This window comes from Triturus cristatus, chromosome 6 (genome assembly GCF_964204655.1).
Source record: "Triturus cristatus chromosome 6, aTriCri1.1, whole genome shotgun sequence".
NCBI classification, from domain to species: Eukaryota; Metazoa; Chordata; class Amphibia; order Caudata; family Salamandridae; genus Triturus; species Triturus cristatus.
In genome coordinates, this window is record NC_140589.1 from 454,609,504 (window position 1) to 454,628,852 (window position 19,349).

Here is a 19,349-nt window from a genome sequence, read left to right on the forward strand (position 1 = left end):
TTATAGTCCTCCGACATTTTTTCCAATAATGACCGGACTCCCATTAGTATCACTATGTACAGGGTGGCTTGTGGGGGAAGATGCAGGACCGAATGTGAAGTAAGTGGTTGGGATTGGGGCTTTGCTAAAGGTGGGCGCATGTTTGACACTTGCCCCTGTGTATCTTCTGATAAATTTGAAAAGTATGGGGCTCTAACAGTGCTGGACCTCGTATCTATGGGAACTCTATCCCCTCTGTGATTTATGTGTTGGTTACTTCTCTCTGTGGTGATAATAGAGCCGTTGTTAACCTTATGAGGTGTGTTTGATTACTGTGCTTTTATTGGGTGTGTTATCTTCCTTGATTGAGGAGGAATGGAGGGACCAGTTTATATCCCCTCCAACAGGCCAGAGCATAATTTAGACAGCTCCATCTCAATTGTCTCTAAACAGGTGACGAGTGGGGATGGAGCAAGTTGTATGGCCTTCTTTATATATTTAGATACACCAATATTTAGTTCCTCTGTAATGGGATACGCTGTGTCTTCCTTGTTTGCACAAATTTGGGTGTCTGTACTTTCATCTTGGTTTTTGGATTGCTTCTGTGGGCCAAGATGCTGTCTTTTGGTAAATCCCTCTGCGCCCCCCACCCCCTCCTCCCCAGGTGTTAGATTTTCCTGGCTTAGCCAAAAAAAGGACACGAGGTGGGTATCCTTTGGGGGAACTATCCAACAATATACAGGGGGAATTGGGAATAGGGTTTGACTGAGATTGTGTCTGGGTTCGGTTTCCTTCATCCTCTGGAGCAACATCGCAGGTTACAGAGGTAGTGGGAAAGGAGATAGGAGAGGATAGCGAAAGATGCCTCTCTACTAGCTCAATTTCTTTATTTTTTTGCCACCGCTGCTGCCTGAAAATAGCCTTCCAGAGATGTCCCTGTAGTGGTAACTGGAGGCAGAACCTTCCTTTTGCCCATTTTGAGACCAAGAAGCTCTTTATCGAAGGCTAAAACTAAATGTAACTAGATGTACACAGTAACTTTAGGAGCAGACGACAGAGGAATGGCACGACCCGGCCTCGCACGGGCAAACATGGGCCTGTCCATGCACGTCATGCGCAGTGGGAAACTTGCGATGTTCTTTGGAGTGCAAAAGGGGGTGTGGCCGCTCTTCCCTACGACTCGCATTGGCGCTCCTGGCACGATGTCTCTTGGAACACCGAGTCCCCCTGTGGCAGTGCCGATGTGGCAAAGCAGAGCCTAGTAACTATGGCAATCCTATAATTGAAAGAAAGGAGCTTTACTGTATCGGTAAACTCATTTGTCAGAAGGAACAATTAAATCAAAGCACAGCAATCGTACAGGAGTTTATGCTGCACTGTTTTCAATTTGGTATTGCATTAACTTCACCAATACACAGGTTGGTGTGCTACTCACCCTGTGGCTGCAGTGTAGTTGCAGACCACAGTTAAATGCAGCAGGTCTGTATTGCGCCAGTGAAATTAGCAAGTCATGTGACTTCAAGCATTACTGATGACTTGCACATTGTTGGAATGCCAGTTGTTGGATATTGTGTTTGTGGTGAATAATAACATTTGGGCACATCAGCACTATGAGCACAGGTCCAGAAAGATCACATAGAACCCATGTCGTCTTCAGGCCACGCCCCGATAACTGTGGTCCTTTGGGTGGATGGAGGACGTGAGATGCTAAGATCCTGGAAGTTGCGGGATGGTATTATCCAACACACAGACAACATCCGGGTGGTCAACGCCGCTCTTCCTAGCTACTTGCGGGGCGACACTGGAGCAATAGCCACACTCTGGAGGGTACTGAAAATAGTGATTGGGGGAGGGAGTTTGGGGGGGGAGAGCTATGTCCGCTAACGACAATCAGCTTAGGTGGGAGAAACCAATGCTGGAAGGCGGAGTAAGGGAATTGTAAGCCATACACAAACACACCAGAGCGGTGTAAACTAGACACTGCACGTACCCACCTTAACCAAATAGATCTAGAAAGGGCTGAATATGCCGTATTATGCTTCAAACACTAACTTTATATATGGGCAATAAGTGAGGCAAAATGTTAGCGCATCAGCTGCGTTCTAATGTGAACTTAGACGCAGGTAGAATGTGGTCTCGAACACTCCACGGCAGTTTTTCGGTACTTCTACCAAAGACTCTACTTCTCCCTGCACCTGAGTGAGGACAATATCCTGAAATATCTTGAGGGAGCAGGAGTGACCAAACTCGCACTGAAACCAGCAGAAACCCTTGAGAAACCTATTTGGATAAACAAAATGATCTTCCCTATAGCTAAGCTGAGACCCCTTAAATCTTTTGGCCCTGATGATTACATGCCATTTTTCTACAAAACATTTTGCCCCACTCTGGCCCCGGCTCTCACCAGGCTAAGTCCTTCGCAGATAGTGGGACAGTTGCTTGATCTATGCTAGAAGCCTCCATTACAGTCCTCCCTCAGCCAGGGAAGAATCAACAGCTTTGAAGTTCATACAGACCTGTCTCACTGATTAACCTCAACGCAAAGCTTTTTGCTAGCATATTAGCAGGTAGACTCTTCGATGCCTTACCTGTTCGACCTGGCATGCATAATAACGAATAGAAACTGAGGGAGGATGATACCAAGTGACTATTACATATTATTGATTTGGTTCAGAGGTCTGAGCAGGGGGTGCTGCTGCTCGCAATGGACAGCAAAAAGGCGTTCAACAGGGTTACCTGTCTGTACCTAATCAGCATCATGAAACACTTTGGCTTTGGGAGCAGGTTCTGTTGGTGACTACAGTTCCCCCAAGGCCTCAGTATAGGTAAATGTGCTGCCCTCTGGCTCCTTTCCTATACAGAGAGGGAGAAAACATGGGTGCCATTTGTCACCACTCCTTTTAGACTTATATATGGAGCCACTAACCCAATGCACTTGGACAGACCTGAGCATTACCGGGGTACAATTTGGATGAGATACTCTATCAGCCTGTACGCTGATTATGTGATTGTGGCTTTAACAGACCCAACCCCCTCTCTGTCCGCTTAAATAAATGAGCTGCCATACTTTAGAGACATGTTGGGGTTTAAAATGAATTTCAGAAATCCAAGATCCCAAACGTAACAGCCCGCTGAGCACATCAAGATCAACTGTGTACTTAGTATGCAGTCTTGTGGGCTGAGACATCCATTCCATACCTAGGTATGCAACTGACTTCCACAGTTCCCAAAACGGCTGGGATTAACTATCTTTAGTTCCTCAGACAAGTAAAATCAGACTTATCTAATTGGCTCCAGTATCAGCTCTCTTACGACGAATTGCCGCCCTAAAAATGAACATCTTTCCTAATGTTTTATTTGTGTTGCAGTCTCTCTAATTGACACCTCCCCAAAATACCCTACAAACACTGCAAATGGATATTAACTGATTTGTGTGGGACAATAGGAGACCCCCATGCACCGTCACTTTATGTATAGACCCACCACAAGGGGGGTCTCGGTATGCTTAACATTACACAATACTACCAGGCAGCACAACTTGGGTATATGATGGGATGGTGCTAAGCAGAATCCGAAAATTACAGGTGAGGCATGTATGAGCCAGTAGTAAGTGTACACACATCTGGAAGGTTCTTTTGCTGCCCCTGCAGCATAGGGCATGGAGCCTGTACTCCACCACAGCAAGGAATACTTTGGACTCTGAAATACAGTTGTTATGCACAAAGGGTTAACTGAATTCCCATCTTTTTCCATTAATTACTACTGTGGCCCCCACCCCAGGGGATCTTACTGCTGTAGTCCTGCGTTCTGACAAACTCAAATACCTATCTTCAGTGACTACTATTTTTACTAATCCAAGCTTCACCCTAGGCTTTCAAACTGACTGCTTTCTATGGTTGCAATTAGCAAGTTGCGAAAAAATTGGCAGTATGTTTGACACAAAAGGAGTTGTCCGCTTTGACCACAAAACAAGTATAATCTCCCGGAGTCGAACCATATACAATACTTCGAGATCAGGCACAGAGACAAATTCTTCCATTAAGCCACATGCATGTAGACAGCTATCACTATTCGAGCAATGGATCTTCATGAAGAACAACGACAGCCGCCTGATAACTGAGTTATATGCTCTCTTAGCACAGCCCACCCCCACAAGAGAAAAGTACAGAAACGATGGAAAACAGAACTAGGACAGACGTGACACACTAGGAAGGAGAAGACATTTTCTATTGCGCAAGTCATACAGCACGCAATATGTCCAGTACAGAGATTACCATCAAAATTGTTTAATACTAGTACTTGATTCCTGCCCAGGTACAGAAACGGTGCCTGTAGCACAGTAAAGAAGGTTGGAGGGAATGCAGGGGTACTGGTACTCTGCATCGGTTTTGGAACTGCCCAAAACTAGCACGGTACTGAGAAAGGGTGTGACAAATTGGGCTACTCTTTGATTTTGGTATGAGCCCTGGTCAAGCAGCAACCGCAATCCTAGTCAGGGTGAGGCACAAGCTAACCCAAAATTAACCTTTGCTCAACCCCCCAGTAGCTTGGCACAGAGCAAGGTTAGAAATATGTATCCAGAGCAAAACGATAATACTCAATCAGTAGAACGAGAATATGAATGTTAAATAAATAAACTGCAAAATAGCGCCTAAAAGCAAAAAGTTTCAAGCACTGCTATCTGGCTGAACTGGACTAGCTCAAAGTCATAAGTTAAGGCCGATTGTGAAAGAGCACAGGTCGGATACAGTCCCAACCTGATAGAGACATCTAGCCACAGAATCCTTACCTTTGAACTTCCAGGCGTCAGCCTGTATCCGGAAGATTTTTCATAGCAAGCAGTACCCCTGTGCACCAGTAGGTGGTGTCGGTCGACTCTGCGTGACGTCGGCGTCGTGTTCCTCATCGTCGGGACGTCTGTGTCAATATAACTGCCGCTCCGGCGTGCTGGCGTCAGTTCTTTTCTTTCAGCGCCAGCCAGCGCTCATCCGTTGGAGAGCTACCCCTTGTCGTTTTTTTGTTGACTCCGTTGGTGTATTAGGAATGTCGAGTAAGAAAACTTCGGGGTTCAAGCCATGCAGCACCTGTCACTACGCTATGTCGATCATGGACCCCCATTTGGTTTGTGGTGTATGGAGCGCGACCATGAATCCAAGTTGTGCTCCGACTGCCGGGCAATGGCACTGAAGGCTTTGAGGGAGCAGTCCCTAAAGCTTCTTGCGGTCCAGCACTGCGGAGGTTGCCTCACCGGTCTTGGTCGAGAGAAAGGTCCGAGCACCGATCCGGTGATTCGAAGTCCTCTACGTCAAAGTCAGGTAAGAGGCACCACAAATAGCATAAGAAGTTGGAGCGTGCTTTGACTTCGCCCCGCCTATTTCGTGATGCAGCGGAGGAACCTCGGTGCTAAATGCCCCGCTCCGTGGAGAGAGTGTCTGGGTCGGCTCTGCATATCCCTCCCTTTCTGGGGCCGGGGGAGACCCTAGCCCAACTCAAAGAATTTTATGACGCCATGAGCGTCATATTTGGGCGGCAGGCTGAGGAAGGAGGAGCCCCCGTGGTTCCTGTGCCAGCGGCTCTGGCCCCTTTCCACGGCCTCTGAGTGGACCTGTTCCCAGGTCCGGACTGACACCAGTCGCACCTCCACAGCTACCTTCCCCGGCTTCCTGTTCGGCGCCGAGGTCACCGCCGCCTCCTCGATCCTCAGTCCCGACAACACAGACCCGGTCGAGCATCCTCCGACGCCGAGACCGGCGCCAACTGAGCCGTACGGGTCCATGCCGTTCTCTTTGCCCTATTCTGAAGGGTGAGGGATGGAGGAAGAGGATTAGGAGGGGCAGCAGGATCTCTTAGAAATCCCGCAACAGCAAGACATGGTCTGGACACCTCCCCAGACTCACGCATGCTTTCCCCTCGTACCCTGGCTACGGAAAAGGGAGCAACTTTTGCCATGTTGGTGCGTAGGGCTGCGGAGGTCCGTGACCTACAGCTCCCTACAGTTGCGGTCAAGACGAACGTCTTGACAGAGGTTACAATATATACAGGAGGTAGTGGTGGCATATAAGGTGGCACATCAATTCTAGAAGATACAAATGATCAAGTCCATACTTTTCTATAGACACTCCTCAATAATGGTGCCTCTCAAGGTAACAGAAAAATAACACCCCACTACCATGGTTGTCACCACAAGGAAAATCGTGAGAATTCCCCTGTTAAGCTAAACACAACAGTTGTACCTCGGCACTCTTGAATTTTGCATTTCCATTCATGTATAGTAAAACATATCTCTTGATCCCAAATCAATATAGCAACTCACAGGAAAAATCAATTCCAAAAAAGGTCAATTATGCAAAAAAGACTATTACTTATTGACAATGTTTCATATTTTAGAAATAATATTCAAATATACAGTGTACAGATAGACCAATCACAAAGATTATATCATATCCTGCGATACTGTTTACAATTCAACATGCAGAGGTCCCATTCTTGAACCATCTTAGTTGATATACGAAGATGGCAGCCATCTATTGGATATGGTAGCTCAGGTGCTGCCCAGAGTCTTGGAGGAGGACCGGGCTGTGCTCTCCCAAGCTATATCAGATAGGAGAGATGAAGCTAAGCGATTTCCACGCCTGGCTGAGACCATCTGGTTTTTCGGGGAATGTCCAAGCCAACCTCAAGGACATGCCCTTTGATGGTTCCTGTCTCTTCAGAGACGAGGCGGATGCTGCCCTTGAACACTTCATGGACTAGCATGCCACGGCCAAGTCTTAGGGCCTCACTACTACCCCCAGGGCTTCATCCACTTTTCACTCCTTTCGTGGCTACGGAAGGGGCTACCAGCTGTTCGAGCCCTATTCCGGCCAGAGGGCCCCGCAAGTTCAGCAACCTCTGCGGGGCTGCAGCCGCGGCTCACCCACGCCTCGTTTGTCAGGGAAACAGAAGTCGGGCCAAGTCACCATGCCCTTCTCCACCGCAAGACCTTCCTAGCCCGATCCCCCAGGACCACCTATGGCCAGTTGGTGGCAGAATACGCCATCACTTCCACCACTGGCAAAACATCAAATCGGACAGGTGGGTGCTGCAAATAGTCCGAAGGGGCTACTGCATCCCCTTCGAGACTACTCCTCCCTCTATGCCCCAGCATGCGATCGGCTGACTGAGGATCACCTTGTTTTGCTCCACGAGGAAGTCAATGCTCTCTTGGCCAAGAGAGCCATAGAGAAGGTTCCCGTGCCCGAAGTAGGCAGTGGTTGCTATTCCAGCTACTTCCTGGTCCCCAAAAAGGACAGAGGCCTTCGTCCTATCCTAGACCTAAGAACCCTCAATTTCTTCCTCAAAAAGGAGAAATTCAAGATGCTCACCCTTGCTCAGGTCCTGTCTGCCATGGACACAGAAGACTGGATGGTAGCCCTGGACTTGCAGGATGCCTACTTCCATGTTCCCATCCTGCCTGCGGTTCACGGTGGGCCACGAGCACTTTCAGTTTACGTTGCTTCCCTTTGGCCTCACCGATGCCCCTCGGGTGTTCACGAAGCTGAATGCAGCTCATCTGCGGAGATCTGGAGTTCCAGTCTTCCCCCTATCTCGACGACTGGTTTTTGAAGGCGTGCTCGTCCCAGGCAATAGTTTCCCACCTCCAGACAACGGCGAACCTCTTCCATTCCCTGGGGTTCACTATCAACGTTCCAAAGTCACACCTGATGCCCTCTCAGTTGCTTCCCTTCATTGGGGTGGTTCTGGACACGGTGCAGTTTCGGGCCTATCCTGCCGAACGGCTAGTCCAGATATATTCAGGCTATGAAACTGATGTTTCAGCCTCTCCTGGGTTTCGGTGAGAATGACTCCCAGGCTGTTGGGCCTCATGGCCTCCTAATCTTATTAGTGACCCATGCACGGTGGCACATGCGGGCTCTTCAGTGTGATTTAAAGTTCCAGTGGGCACATCATCGAGGAATCCTCAGCGACCTGGTTCAGAGGGCACAGAGAAAGATCTGCAGTGGTGGCTGATGGACTGTGAGTGGTTCAGCGGCAGACCCCTCTCCCTGCCCCACTAAGATGTCACAATAGTGACGGATGCGTCCCGTCTGGTCTGGGGTGGCCAACTGGCGGAGGTGGAGTTCAGAGGACTCTGGTCTCCTGCGGAAGCCAAGCTCCATATCGATTGGACGATCTGACTGGCACTAAAGCCTTTTTGCCATCAATAAGGGAAGGCTTGTTCAAGTGTTCACAGACAACACTACCACAATGTGGTACTGCAACAAACAGGGTGGAGTGGGGTTGTGTACCCTCTGTCAAGAGGCCCTGCATCTCTGGACTTGGCTGGAACCTCAGGGCATCTCCCTAGTGGTTCAACAACTGGCCAGTTCTGTGAACGCCAGGGCGGACGAACTCAGCCGAAGGTGCCTTGCAGATCACAAATGGGATCTCTATCCGGAGGTGGGACAAGGTTTCTTTCAGCAGTGGGGAGAGCCTTGGTTAGATCTGTTCGCCTCCGGAGAGAATGCGCAGTGTCAGCTGTTTTGCACGTTGGCACTCGCTCAGCAACGCCTTTCGTCGCGAGTGGAGCTTAGGGCTCCTGTATGCCTTTCCGCCCACACCACTTCTGCCCAGAGTGCTCAAGAAGATCTAGAGCGACTGGGCACAAGTTATTCTTGCGGTCCCAGACTCGGCATGGAGAGTTTGGTATCCTGAGCTTCTAGACATGAGCATCGATCCTTCGATCAGGCGGCTGCTTCGAGAGGAACTTCTGTCGCAGCAGCAAGGGAGAGTACTCACCCGAACCTATCCACTCTCTGCCTCCTTGCGTGGAGATTGAGCGGCGACAGTTAACAACTTTTGACCTTCCTCCCGAAGTCTGTGAGGTTATCTTGGCAGACAGGCATCTCTCTACAAAATAAGTATACGCCTGCCGATATAACAAGTTTTGTAAATATTGTACAGACCGGTCTATTGTCCCTTTATCTGATCCCTTATCTGAAGGCCTTCTCTTCATACTTTCTTTGGTCCAGCAGGGCTCTGCTCTGGGCAGTTTGAAGGGCTACCTCTCTGCCCTTTCTTCTTTTCTTCAGCTGCTTGATCAACCAGAGATTTTTGAAGGGGCTAACCATTTGTTCCCCCCTTCAACTTTCATCATGCTACAGTGGGACCTTAATTGGGTACGCACCTTTTTGATGTGTGTACCGTTTGAGCCGTTGCATAACTGTCCTCTGTGGTTGCTCACCATCAAGGCAGCTTTTTTTGTGGCAATAACCTCTAAGAATCCGCAAACTACAGGCGCTGTCTTCAAAGCCTCCTTACCTGACGATCTTTCCGGATACGGTAGTACTCAGGACTAGGGCATCTTTTCTTCCTAAGGTGGTAACACCCTTTTATCTGGGACAATCGGCTACCCTGCCCACTGTGAGAAGTTGGCCTGGGATATGCTGTCCACTAATTATAGTGGGCACCTTGCACCAGTCCAAACGACCCTTATTGATGATTGGTTAAAGACTACCTTTATTGAAAGCTATCCTAGTGGTAGCTATGGGAGCAGCCTTCAGGCTACGTCTCGAAGGAATGTAAAGCAGCTTTGTGTTCGAGGCATATGAGCTGCAGATCACACACTTAGGATAAGATCGCCATCTGGTGTTGGGCTCGGATGATTGCAGGTTGTTGTCTTCGGAAGAAGCCTTTTGGTCACGAGACAGGTGACTCCTCCTCTGGACAACAGTGCGCATGGGCATCCACTCCATCCTCAGATTGTTTTTTTTCCGCCATTGGGTTCGGATGAACTTTTCCACTCCGGCTGAAAACTTCTGAAAATCCAGCTTTCGAAACCAAAAACCTTTACAACTCGACGTCGAAATCCAATCGGACCGGTTCCGGATACGGCTCATGGAAAGGACACCTTTTAAAAAATGCCCCCAATGTGGAGCAAAGTTCCCCCACAGTGACCACCACGAGGTCTGCAACCTGTGCCTCTCGCCGGAACATAACGAATCCAGCTGTCCAGCCTGCGCTGCATTCCGTTCCAAGAAAACCATCCGGGACCGAAGAGCTCGACGCCATATCATGGCCAGACCAGCTCCAGAACCAGAGGACATCTTTGCCCAGGATGTCCCGGAAGACGATTCCGAAGACCTCCAAATCGTATCCGATTCTGATGACCTCATCACTCCGGGGCAACGAGTGAGTACCAGTGCCCCTACCCCAACCCCCCCAAAAAAGACATTGGTCAAGACTCCGCCAGCTGGCCCCAGTCGCGACCGAAAATCGTCTTCAGAAGCCCTGCCCTCGGGCCCGGCTCCGAAGAAATATAAGCCTACAGGTGGCTCGGGCTTGAGCAAACCACATGTTATGGTGCCCACAATACCTTCTGCACCGAAGACTCAACACCTCTCGGCACCGAAGCAGGCTCCGAAACCATCGAGGCCGAAATCCCCGCCGGCACCGAAAAGTTATTCGGCACCGAAATCATCATCGGCACCGAAACCATCATCGGTACCGAAAAAAGTCCAAAAAGACTCTACCGATCATCCAAAACATAGATCGGAACCGAAAAAGTCGGCACCAAAGCCACTTTCGGACAATGAAGATCTTTTTCGCCCTGATCCCACGCAAGACATTCGAACAGTCGCAAAAATCAGTTCAGATCTTGCCCATGATTAATGGATTCATAAAACATGCCACAGAGGTTTTTAAAGACCCTGTTAGAGCTAGGGTTCTTAACTCCCGAATTAAAAAAAAATATAGACCTGCCCCACAGGATCCCGCGTACATTAAAGCACAGCTCCCTCTAGACTCTTTAGTAGTTTCAAACGCAAGAAAGCGGGCTAACTCCCAAACAACAGGAGACACACCGCCCCCAGACAAAGAGTCCAAGCTATTAGAGGCCTCGGGCAAAAGAGTTGCAGCACAAGCTGCTAACCATTGGCGTATTGCCAACACACAAGCCCTATTAGCCCGATATGATAGGGCTCATTATGATCAATTAGAAGATCTTTTACAACACCTACCAGATCAGTACAAATCCCAGGCCAATGACCTCATCCAAGAGGGAAAACTCATATCTAACGCATCAATCAAATGTGCACTAGACGCCGCGGACACTGCTTCTAGGGTGGTCAACACAAGCATACTACTTAGACGCCATGCATGGCTACGTATTTCAGGCTTTAAGCCGGAAGTACAAACAACAATACTTGGTCAACCATTCAACCAAGAGCAACTATTTGGACCCGCAGTAGATACTGCACTAGAGAAGATGAAAAAAGATAACGAGACTGCTAAATCAATGGGAGCATTACAGTCTCCACAACCGCGAGGCTCCTTTTGACGCTCCTTCTATAGGGGAGCCTCCAAAAAGGTTGGAACAGACACCTCTTCCACTTTCAAAACCTCCGCACAAACATCCCCTAACAGAGGATATTTTAGAGGAGGATATAGGGGAAACAACACCAAGGGCCGAGGTCGGGGCAATACCAACACCCGCACCTCTCCAGCCACTAAACAGTGACTTGCCCCCACTCCCCCCAGACCATTCCACTCCGGTCGGGGGAAGACTCCAACAGTTCCTACCTGTCTGGAATTCCATTACAACAGACAAGTGGGTAAGACAAATTATCCAGTTTGGTTACTGCCTCGAACTCACAAACACCCCCCCACACATGCCACCCAAACACCGTCCAATGTCACCACACCATCTTACACTCCTCAAACAGGAAATTCGGTTCTTGCTTCAAAAACACGCAATAGAACCAGTTCCACTCCAACATCAGGGTACAGGAGTATATTCTCTATTCTTCCTAATTCCCAAAAAGGACGAGACCTTAAGACCCATACTCGACCTCAGACTACTAATCAGTACATACACTCAGATCACTTCCATATGATCACTCTCCAACAAGTCCTCCCACTACTTCAACAAGACGACTTCCTTGCCACATTGGGCCTCAAGGACACATACTTTCACATCCCCATGCATCCTGCTCACAGGAAGTACCTAAGATTTCTGGTAGACGGACAGCACTATCAGTTTACAGTCCTCCCATTCGGAGTAACAACTGCACCCAGAGTATTCACCAAATGCTTAGCAGTAGTGGCAGTGCACCTCAGGAGACAACAAATCCATGTCTTCCCGTATCTCGACGATTGGCTCATAAAAGCCAATACTTTCGACAAATGCCAACCAGACATAGACCTGTTCGCCACACACGAAAACGCAAAATGCCCAACCTTCGCCACCAGGTTTCCACACCCACAGTCAAAGGGCAATGCAATATGGATTAACTAGTCAGGCAGATTTGCGTACACTTTTCCGCCTCTCCCACTCATTCCATTTGTGGTACGCAAGCTCAAACAACAGTCTCTAAAACTAATTCTAGTAGCTCCCACTTGGGCACGTCAACCCTGGTTCACGACACTTCTGGAACTATCGCTAGTTCCACATCAACAACTGCGCCTTTCCTCGGCCTTATTAACCCAGAACCATGGAGAAATCAGACACCCAGATCCACAGCAACTGAACTTGGCGATCTGGCTCCTGAAGTCTTAGAGTTCGGTTACCTCAACCTCCCACCAGACTGTATGAATGTCATAAAAGAAGCTAGAAGACCTACTACTAGGGCATGTTATGCTGCAAAATGGAAAAGATTTGCCATTTACTGCACTAACAATAATATACGTCCACTGGATGCTTCCATCCAAAACATTATTTGCTATTTACTACACTTGCAAAGATGCAATTTAGCGTATTCCTCCATACGTCTACACCTAGCAGTGTTAGCAGCCTACTTACAAAATAGACAACACTTGTCACTATTTAAGGTGCCAGCCATCAAAGCCTTCATGGGAGGTCTCAAAAGAATTATTCCTCCAAGATTACCACCTTCCCCAGTGTGGAATCTAAATGTTGTTCTAACAAGGCTCATGGGCCCTCCATTTGAACCTATGCATAAATGCGAACTGCAATTCCTTACATGGAAAGTGGCTTTCCTTATCGCAATCACATCCCTGCGAAGGGTAAGTGAGATACAGACCTTAACTATTGAAGAAGCATTCCTACAACTACATCGTAACAAAGTGGTTCTTAGGACAAACCCAAAATTCCTACCAAAAGTCATTTCCCCTTTCCATCTTAACCAGTCGAGCTGCCAGTCTTCTTCCCTAATCCAGACTCAGTAGCTGAGAGAGCCCTTCATACCTTAGATGTTAAAAGAGCCTTGCTTTATTACATCAACAGAACCAAACCTTTTCGCAAAACCAAACAACTGTTTGTTGCTTTCTCTGCACCACATAAAGGCAACCCCATTTCAAAATCAGGTATAGCCAGGTGGATAGTTAAATGTATCCAAATATGTTACCAAAAAGCTAAACACACTCTTCCAGTTCCCCCCAGAGCGCACTCAACGCGTAAAATAGGGGCTTCCATGGCATTCTTAGGGAACATCCCCTTAGAAGATATTTGCAAAGCAGCCACATGGTCTACCACACACACCTTCACTAAACATTACTGTGTTGATGTGCAATCCAAACAACAAGCTTCCATAGGCCAAGCTGTCCTAAAAACTCTATTCCAAACTGCTGCAACAGATACAGGTGACCACCGCTAGGGGAGACACTGCTATATAGTCTATCCTAAGTGTGTGATCTGCAGCTCATATGCCTCGAACGGAATATGCTACTGACCAGTATGCATCTGTTCTTGGCATGTAGAGCTGCAGAGCCACACCCGCCTCCCCGGGACCTGTATCTGTTCCAGCATTGTCTTAATTAGACATTACACATGGACATCCTTTCTCTTTATTCTTATACACCATCATTTCCCATCATGGCGAAAAACAATCTGAGGATGGAGTGGATGCCCATGCGCACTGTTGTCCAGAGGAGGTGTCACCTATCTCGTGACCAAAAGGCTTCTTCCGAAGACAACAACAACCTGCAAACATCCGAGCCCAACACCAGATGGCGATCTTATCCTAAGTGTGTGGCTCTGCAGCTCTACATGCCAAAAACAGATGCATACTGGTAAGTAGCATATTCCTTACCAGATTATAACCTCCTGAATGACCAAATGAAGGGAGAACCACACAAGATATATATAAAATATATGTATTTATCACTAAACACTCTCTACTAACCTCTTTATGAGATTAGAGAACAAGACACTCAATATTAAAGCACTAGAACGACAGTAAATAGCACAATACACAGTGGGCTCCAGGGGGAGACAAAACCATATACTAAGAAAGTGGTTTAACAACCACGACTTGACTAGACACAGTGCCTAGAGCACGTAGAATCGCTGGGACCCCAAGGAACCACCCAAGGTAGTGACACAGGACCCACGGGGGACGCGTGCAGTGTGGGAACACAGGCGCGAGCTTCGTACAATCCTATTGGAAAGTCGCGGTTAGAATTTTAAAGATTAAGGACACTTAGGAGAGGACTTTGAGCAAACCCTTTCAAACATAGAAGGTTCTAAGGCAAGCACCCATGTGAGCACCGGAGTACTCGTGTTACCTAACCCAGGGAAGCCGGGTGCATAGGTGTCAAGTGATGTCGGGTATCTTCATCGTTTTCAATGGCGTGATGCTGCAAAGTGCTGCTGCCGGGAAGATGAAAAGTGTCTGATGTGATCCAAGCTTGGATCGGAGCTGAGAAGAACTTGAAAGCAGAGGGGACAGAGTCTGGGTCACTTCAGGGTGACCAGGGGCTCGGTAGACGAATGCCCAACGATATCAGGTGTTTCAGGTGAGATGAGGTGAAGCTTGACTCTGCAGCCATGGGGACCAGGAGACGACGACGATGACCAAAGTCCGCAGGCGAGTTGTCCCACGAAGGATGTCGAGTGCTTGGGGGGGTCAGTGTCCGGATTGGAGACCAACAAGGCTTGGAAACTGCAACCAACGCGGTCAGAGAAAAGATGCTTCGGTGTGGCCCAGCAAGGTCTTGGAGACTCCCCAAGCGATGGAGAGTCAGGGCACGTCTGGAGCAACAAGGAAAGCCCACAGAAAGTTAAAGTTCCCTTCTCAGGGACCCACAGGTCGACGCACCAGGGATCGTGAAGGGACCTCGAGAGGAATCACAAAATACCAGTCCACGGAACACTCGTGGAGTGTAGGCCAGTAATCTTCAGTGGAATCACTGCTCGGGGTCTGGACTACAAGTAGCCAAAAGCACAGCCTCGGGGATCGCCAAAAAGCATATGCTGCTGCAAATGTGCACGGTGTCCAGGGGTACGAGTTGCATGGCCCCCACGAGGGCTGCGGGTCTCAGGTTTGTTGAGAGCACTAATCGACCTTGGGGAAGCTTGGTAACCCAAGGTGTTGCAAAACTTTATTTTCGGAGTCCTTCAGGAGCTGCGTAGATGCAAACCGGTCAGATGCGTTTCAGGTGGCTGCCTTGCAGGGGAGTAACTCCTTTACTCCTAGGGAGATTCTTCGGTCATCCAGCATAGTGTAGATAGTTGAAGTACTTGGTTTCTGTAGCAGAGTTTCGTCCAGGTAAATCCAAAGTCCTATTGCCGGGGGTTCCTACTTTATACCCAAGGAAGGGGTTTGACAAACTCTTGGGACCCACCTATGGGAGGGTCAGGACAGAGGGGTGTCTACACCCATGCTCTTTGTCCAGTTTCGCGCCAGAGCAGGGGCTGATAGCCCCTGCAACCGGTTTGAGTTGGACTATGCACAGGGACACCAAATGTGCCCCCAGTGCAGACATCCAAGCACTCTGAGTGTACCCATCCAGCCCCGAAACACTAAAGCGTGGCTGGGAGGTGGTAACACCTCCCTGTCACAGGAAACCTATTGTCCAACCTTCCCCTGCCAGAGTTTCGTCCAGCAGGGCGAGGGCAGACTCGTGCCTGTGGCTGGCAGCATCCATTTTGTGATGCCAGGGTCTATGAAGCTGGTACCGGGTGTACCGGTGTTGTCATATTTCTCCTTCTAGTAGGGTGGAATCATACCTCCCACACCAGTTACTGGTGTGGAGGTATGATTCCAAGGTGTTTGACACCAAACACGACATGTTTCCATGCAGCCGTTTTAAAGTTATCATTTAACGCGAGGTTATAATGCACTTAAGTATATATGGTTTGGCTGCATCATAAACCATCCCGGAATATAGGTTCCGAAGGCTGCAGAGGGGCTCTGCTCATACATGGGCACCCTCTCACATAAAACTCCAGCACCCTGCCTTCAGTATTGATAAGGCCTGCCATAGTGGTGAGTGATTGGTGTATATGTGCAGTGATAAGGATAGATATAGTGAACCTATATCTAAGTAAGGGGCGCATACACCACCTTACACAGGCTGCTGTAGCAGACCTGTGGTGTCATTTTGAATGGCCTCTCAGAGATGGCATAATACATGCTGCAGCCCCCGAGATGCCTCTGGGGTACCTATGGTATACATAGTATACCATATACTAGGGACTGATAAGGGTACCCCAGAATCCAATCTGGAGTGTACCTAAAGTACATGAACAACCAATTTAGGGAGAAAGCAGGTAGACTAGGGTCCTGATTAGCAGGATCCCAGTCAAACTAAGTCAAAAACCAGCAAAACACCAGGCAAAAAGTGGGGGTAACCATGCAGTCAGATTCCACCTTCCTACACCCACCTTCTAGGCGCCTCTGCATCCTTACAAGGAAGAGGAACTCCTCCACCGTCTGGACCCAAAAAGAGCGTTATCGTTCCACCTTAATTGAACCAAAGAATTCCAGGTGGATGACCAGCTCTTTATAGGGTATGTGGGCACAAAGAGAGGTCGTGCTGTCCAGAAGAGGACTATTTCCCAATGACTTATCCTCTGTATATAAATGTGTTACGACTTAGTGAAGAAGGAGCCCCCTGATGGGCGTAGGGCCCATTCTACCAGGGCAAAAGTGGCCATCACGGCTCTCCAGCTTGGTGTTCCCATTTCGGATATATGCAAGCTGCCACGTGGGCATCTCTGCACACGTTTGCCGGACACTACTGCCTAGATTCCCAGGTTCGCAGAGAGAGCCTTTTTGGTCGCTCTGTCTTACAAGACTTTCTGGTCTTAATCTTTCCTCAGTCTCTCCTCCGGGGATGCCATTGCTTGGGTATCTGTTCAAAAGAAAGGAATCTGCAGCTACATGTCTCTATCAGATGGACAAGTTACTTACCTTCGGTAACGCCTTATCTGGTAGAGGCATGATCCAGCTGCAGATTCTTTACAGACCCACCCATCCTCCCTGCACTGCGGAATGGGGTTTATAGTGTCAGAGATGTCCTTTTCAGAGCCCTAACTGTTCGTTTTGTAACACACCCTTGTCAGTCACTTCTGGAGTGGAAAGTTGTGAAAAGTACTGACGTCAGTACGCCGGAGTGGCAGTTATATTGACGCGGACGTCACAACGACGACGAACACGATGCTGACAACGTCACGCGGAGTTAACCAACGCCACCTACCTGCGTGCAGGAGTACTGCTATGAAAAATCTTCCGGATCCAGTCTGACGCCTGGAAGTTCAAAGGTAAGGAATCTGTGTCTAGATCATGTCACTACCAAAGGTAAGTAACTTGTCTGATTAGTCCAGATGAAGATTTACCTTCTCAAGTTTTGTGCCAAGAACCTGTTTACAGCAGTGAGCGTGGTGGGAAGAGCAGGCTGGGCATCGCAGACTGGCGGCTGGAGCTTTGCGTTTCCTGTCCCCCACGGGCTGACCATGCTGTTATGCGAAGAAACCGGCTTTCAGGGGCTCGCACTGATTTTCAATGCGAACAGAACTCAAACGTTTGAATTTAAAAGCTCAAGAGCCGCACCAAGGACCCAGGACCTGAGGGACACCTCTTGGGGGACAAGAACCCACTGACGACACGTCCAGGTGAGGAGCCGGTTATGTCCCTGAGACTCAGATCAGGAGGCCAGCATACTAGCCCTTTGAGTCACTCTGGGGTCCTTTGTTCAAGATGTTTGCAGGTCCAATTCTTCTTCCACAGTTAAAAGGGCAGTAGGTCAGCACAGCAAGGCAGCAGCTCCTTCAGAGTAGCAGTCCAGCAGAGTGGCAGTCCTTTCAGCAGCACAGCAGTCCTTTTTCCTGGCAGAGCATTTGCATATGGCTATGTCTGAACTGGGGTGGCGTGGTGTGCAAAATAACGATACATTAAACCCAGATCTGTGACTGGGTGTGAATGTTTGACAATGTTCAACACTCCGTCCATCATCTTTTTGTGTTGCAGAGTATCCACAGGGCCAGAAATATACTGAAGTGGTGGTGTCTGAGGTCCGTTTTCATACACTGTTAACCTGGTTCTGGAAGGTGGGAGAAGATTCTAGACAGTGGCTTTGAAGTGCATGGAATTCACTGCCTCCCCTGCCCTGGTTCCAAGCTGGCTTAAGTGACAGGACACAGACTATTCAGGTGTAAGTGTGGTGGGGCCAGCTCCTCCCTATCATCCTGCCAGTGATGGCCTATCAAGTTGCACTTAAGCTCCCATTGTGTGTGGCTGCCTAGGAGGAATACATAAAACCCAACTACACCCAGCCATGTGACCAGAGACATTCTGCAGGCACCCAATGCTTAGGCAAAACAATGTCACCTTTCTGAAAGTGACATTTTCAGAATTATAATTTAAAATCAGAGTTCATCATAAATTAGGATTTTAAATTTGGATTCCAGAGACACCGAACATCAACTAGTAATCTCTCCCCCATTTGGAAATTACACCTATGAAAGGCAATAAAGCAACTTCAATGTTATTCTATGGGAGAGAAAGTCCTTGCAATAGTGGAAAACAATTTTTAAGAGTTTTTCACTGTGCCAGGGCATGTAAAGCTTAAAAGTGCATATCCAACTTTTTAAATATATTGCTCCCTGCCCTCTGGGCTGTCCAGGGCCTACCCTAGGGGTGACTTATATGTATTAAAAAGGAAGGTTTGGGTCTGGCAAAATGTTTATTTTCTCAGGTCAAAATGGCAGTTTAAAACTGCACACACAGGCTCTGCAATGTCAGGCCCGAGGCCTGTTTAAAGGGCTGTTTAAATGGGTGGGTGGGTGGGAAGACGCTGTACAATACTCAAAATTACGGTTAAACATTGACGTAAAGCACATTACAAACAGGAATACTTTAAAGAACCACATCAATGAACAAACAAGTGTATACAAAAAACAATGTGACAAACATCAGACCAGTCCTTATTTGTATGGCAGTGCAAATAATTTATACTTGTTAGACAAGCAACATGCCAGATGCAGCTAGATCAACCGAGGTTACAACAGACAAAGTCCTGTTTGTATATGGTACATTCCATAAGCTGGTAGTGGATGTTACTAGCTGTGAGGGGGGGTTGACGCGTTTCTTAACCCAATGCATTTTAAGGGTTCTCCTCAGGACATGGATGGGGTCGGACACTACAAAACA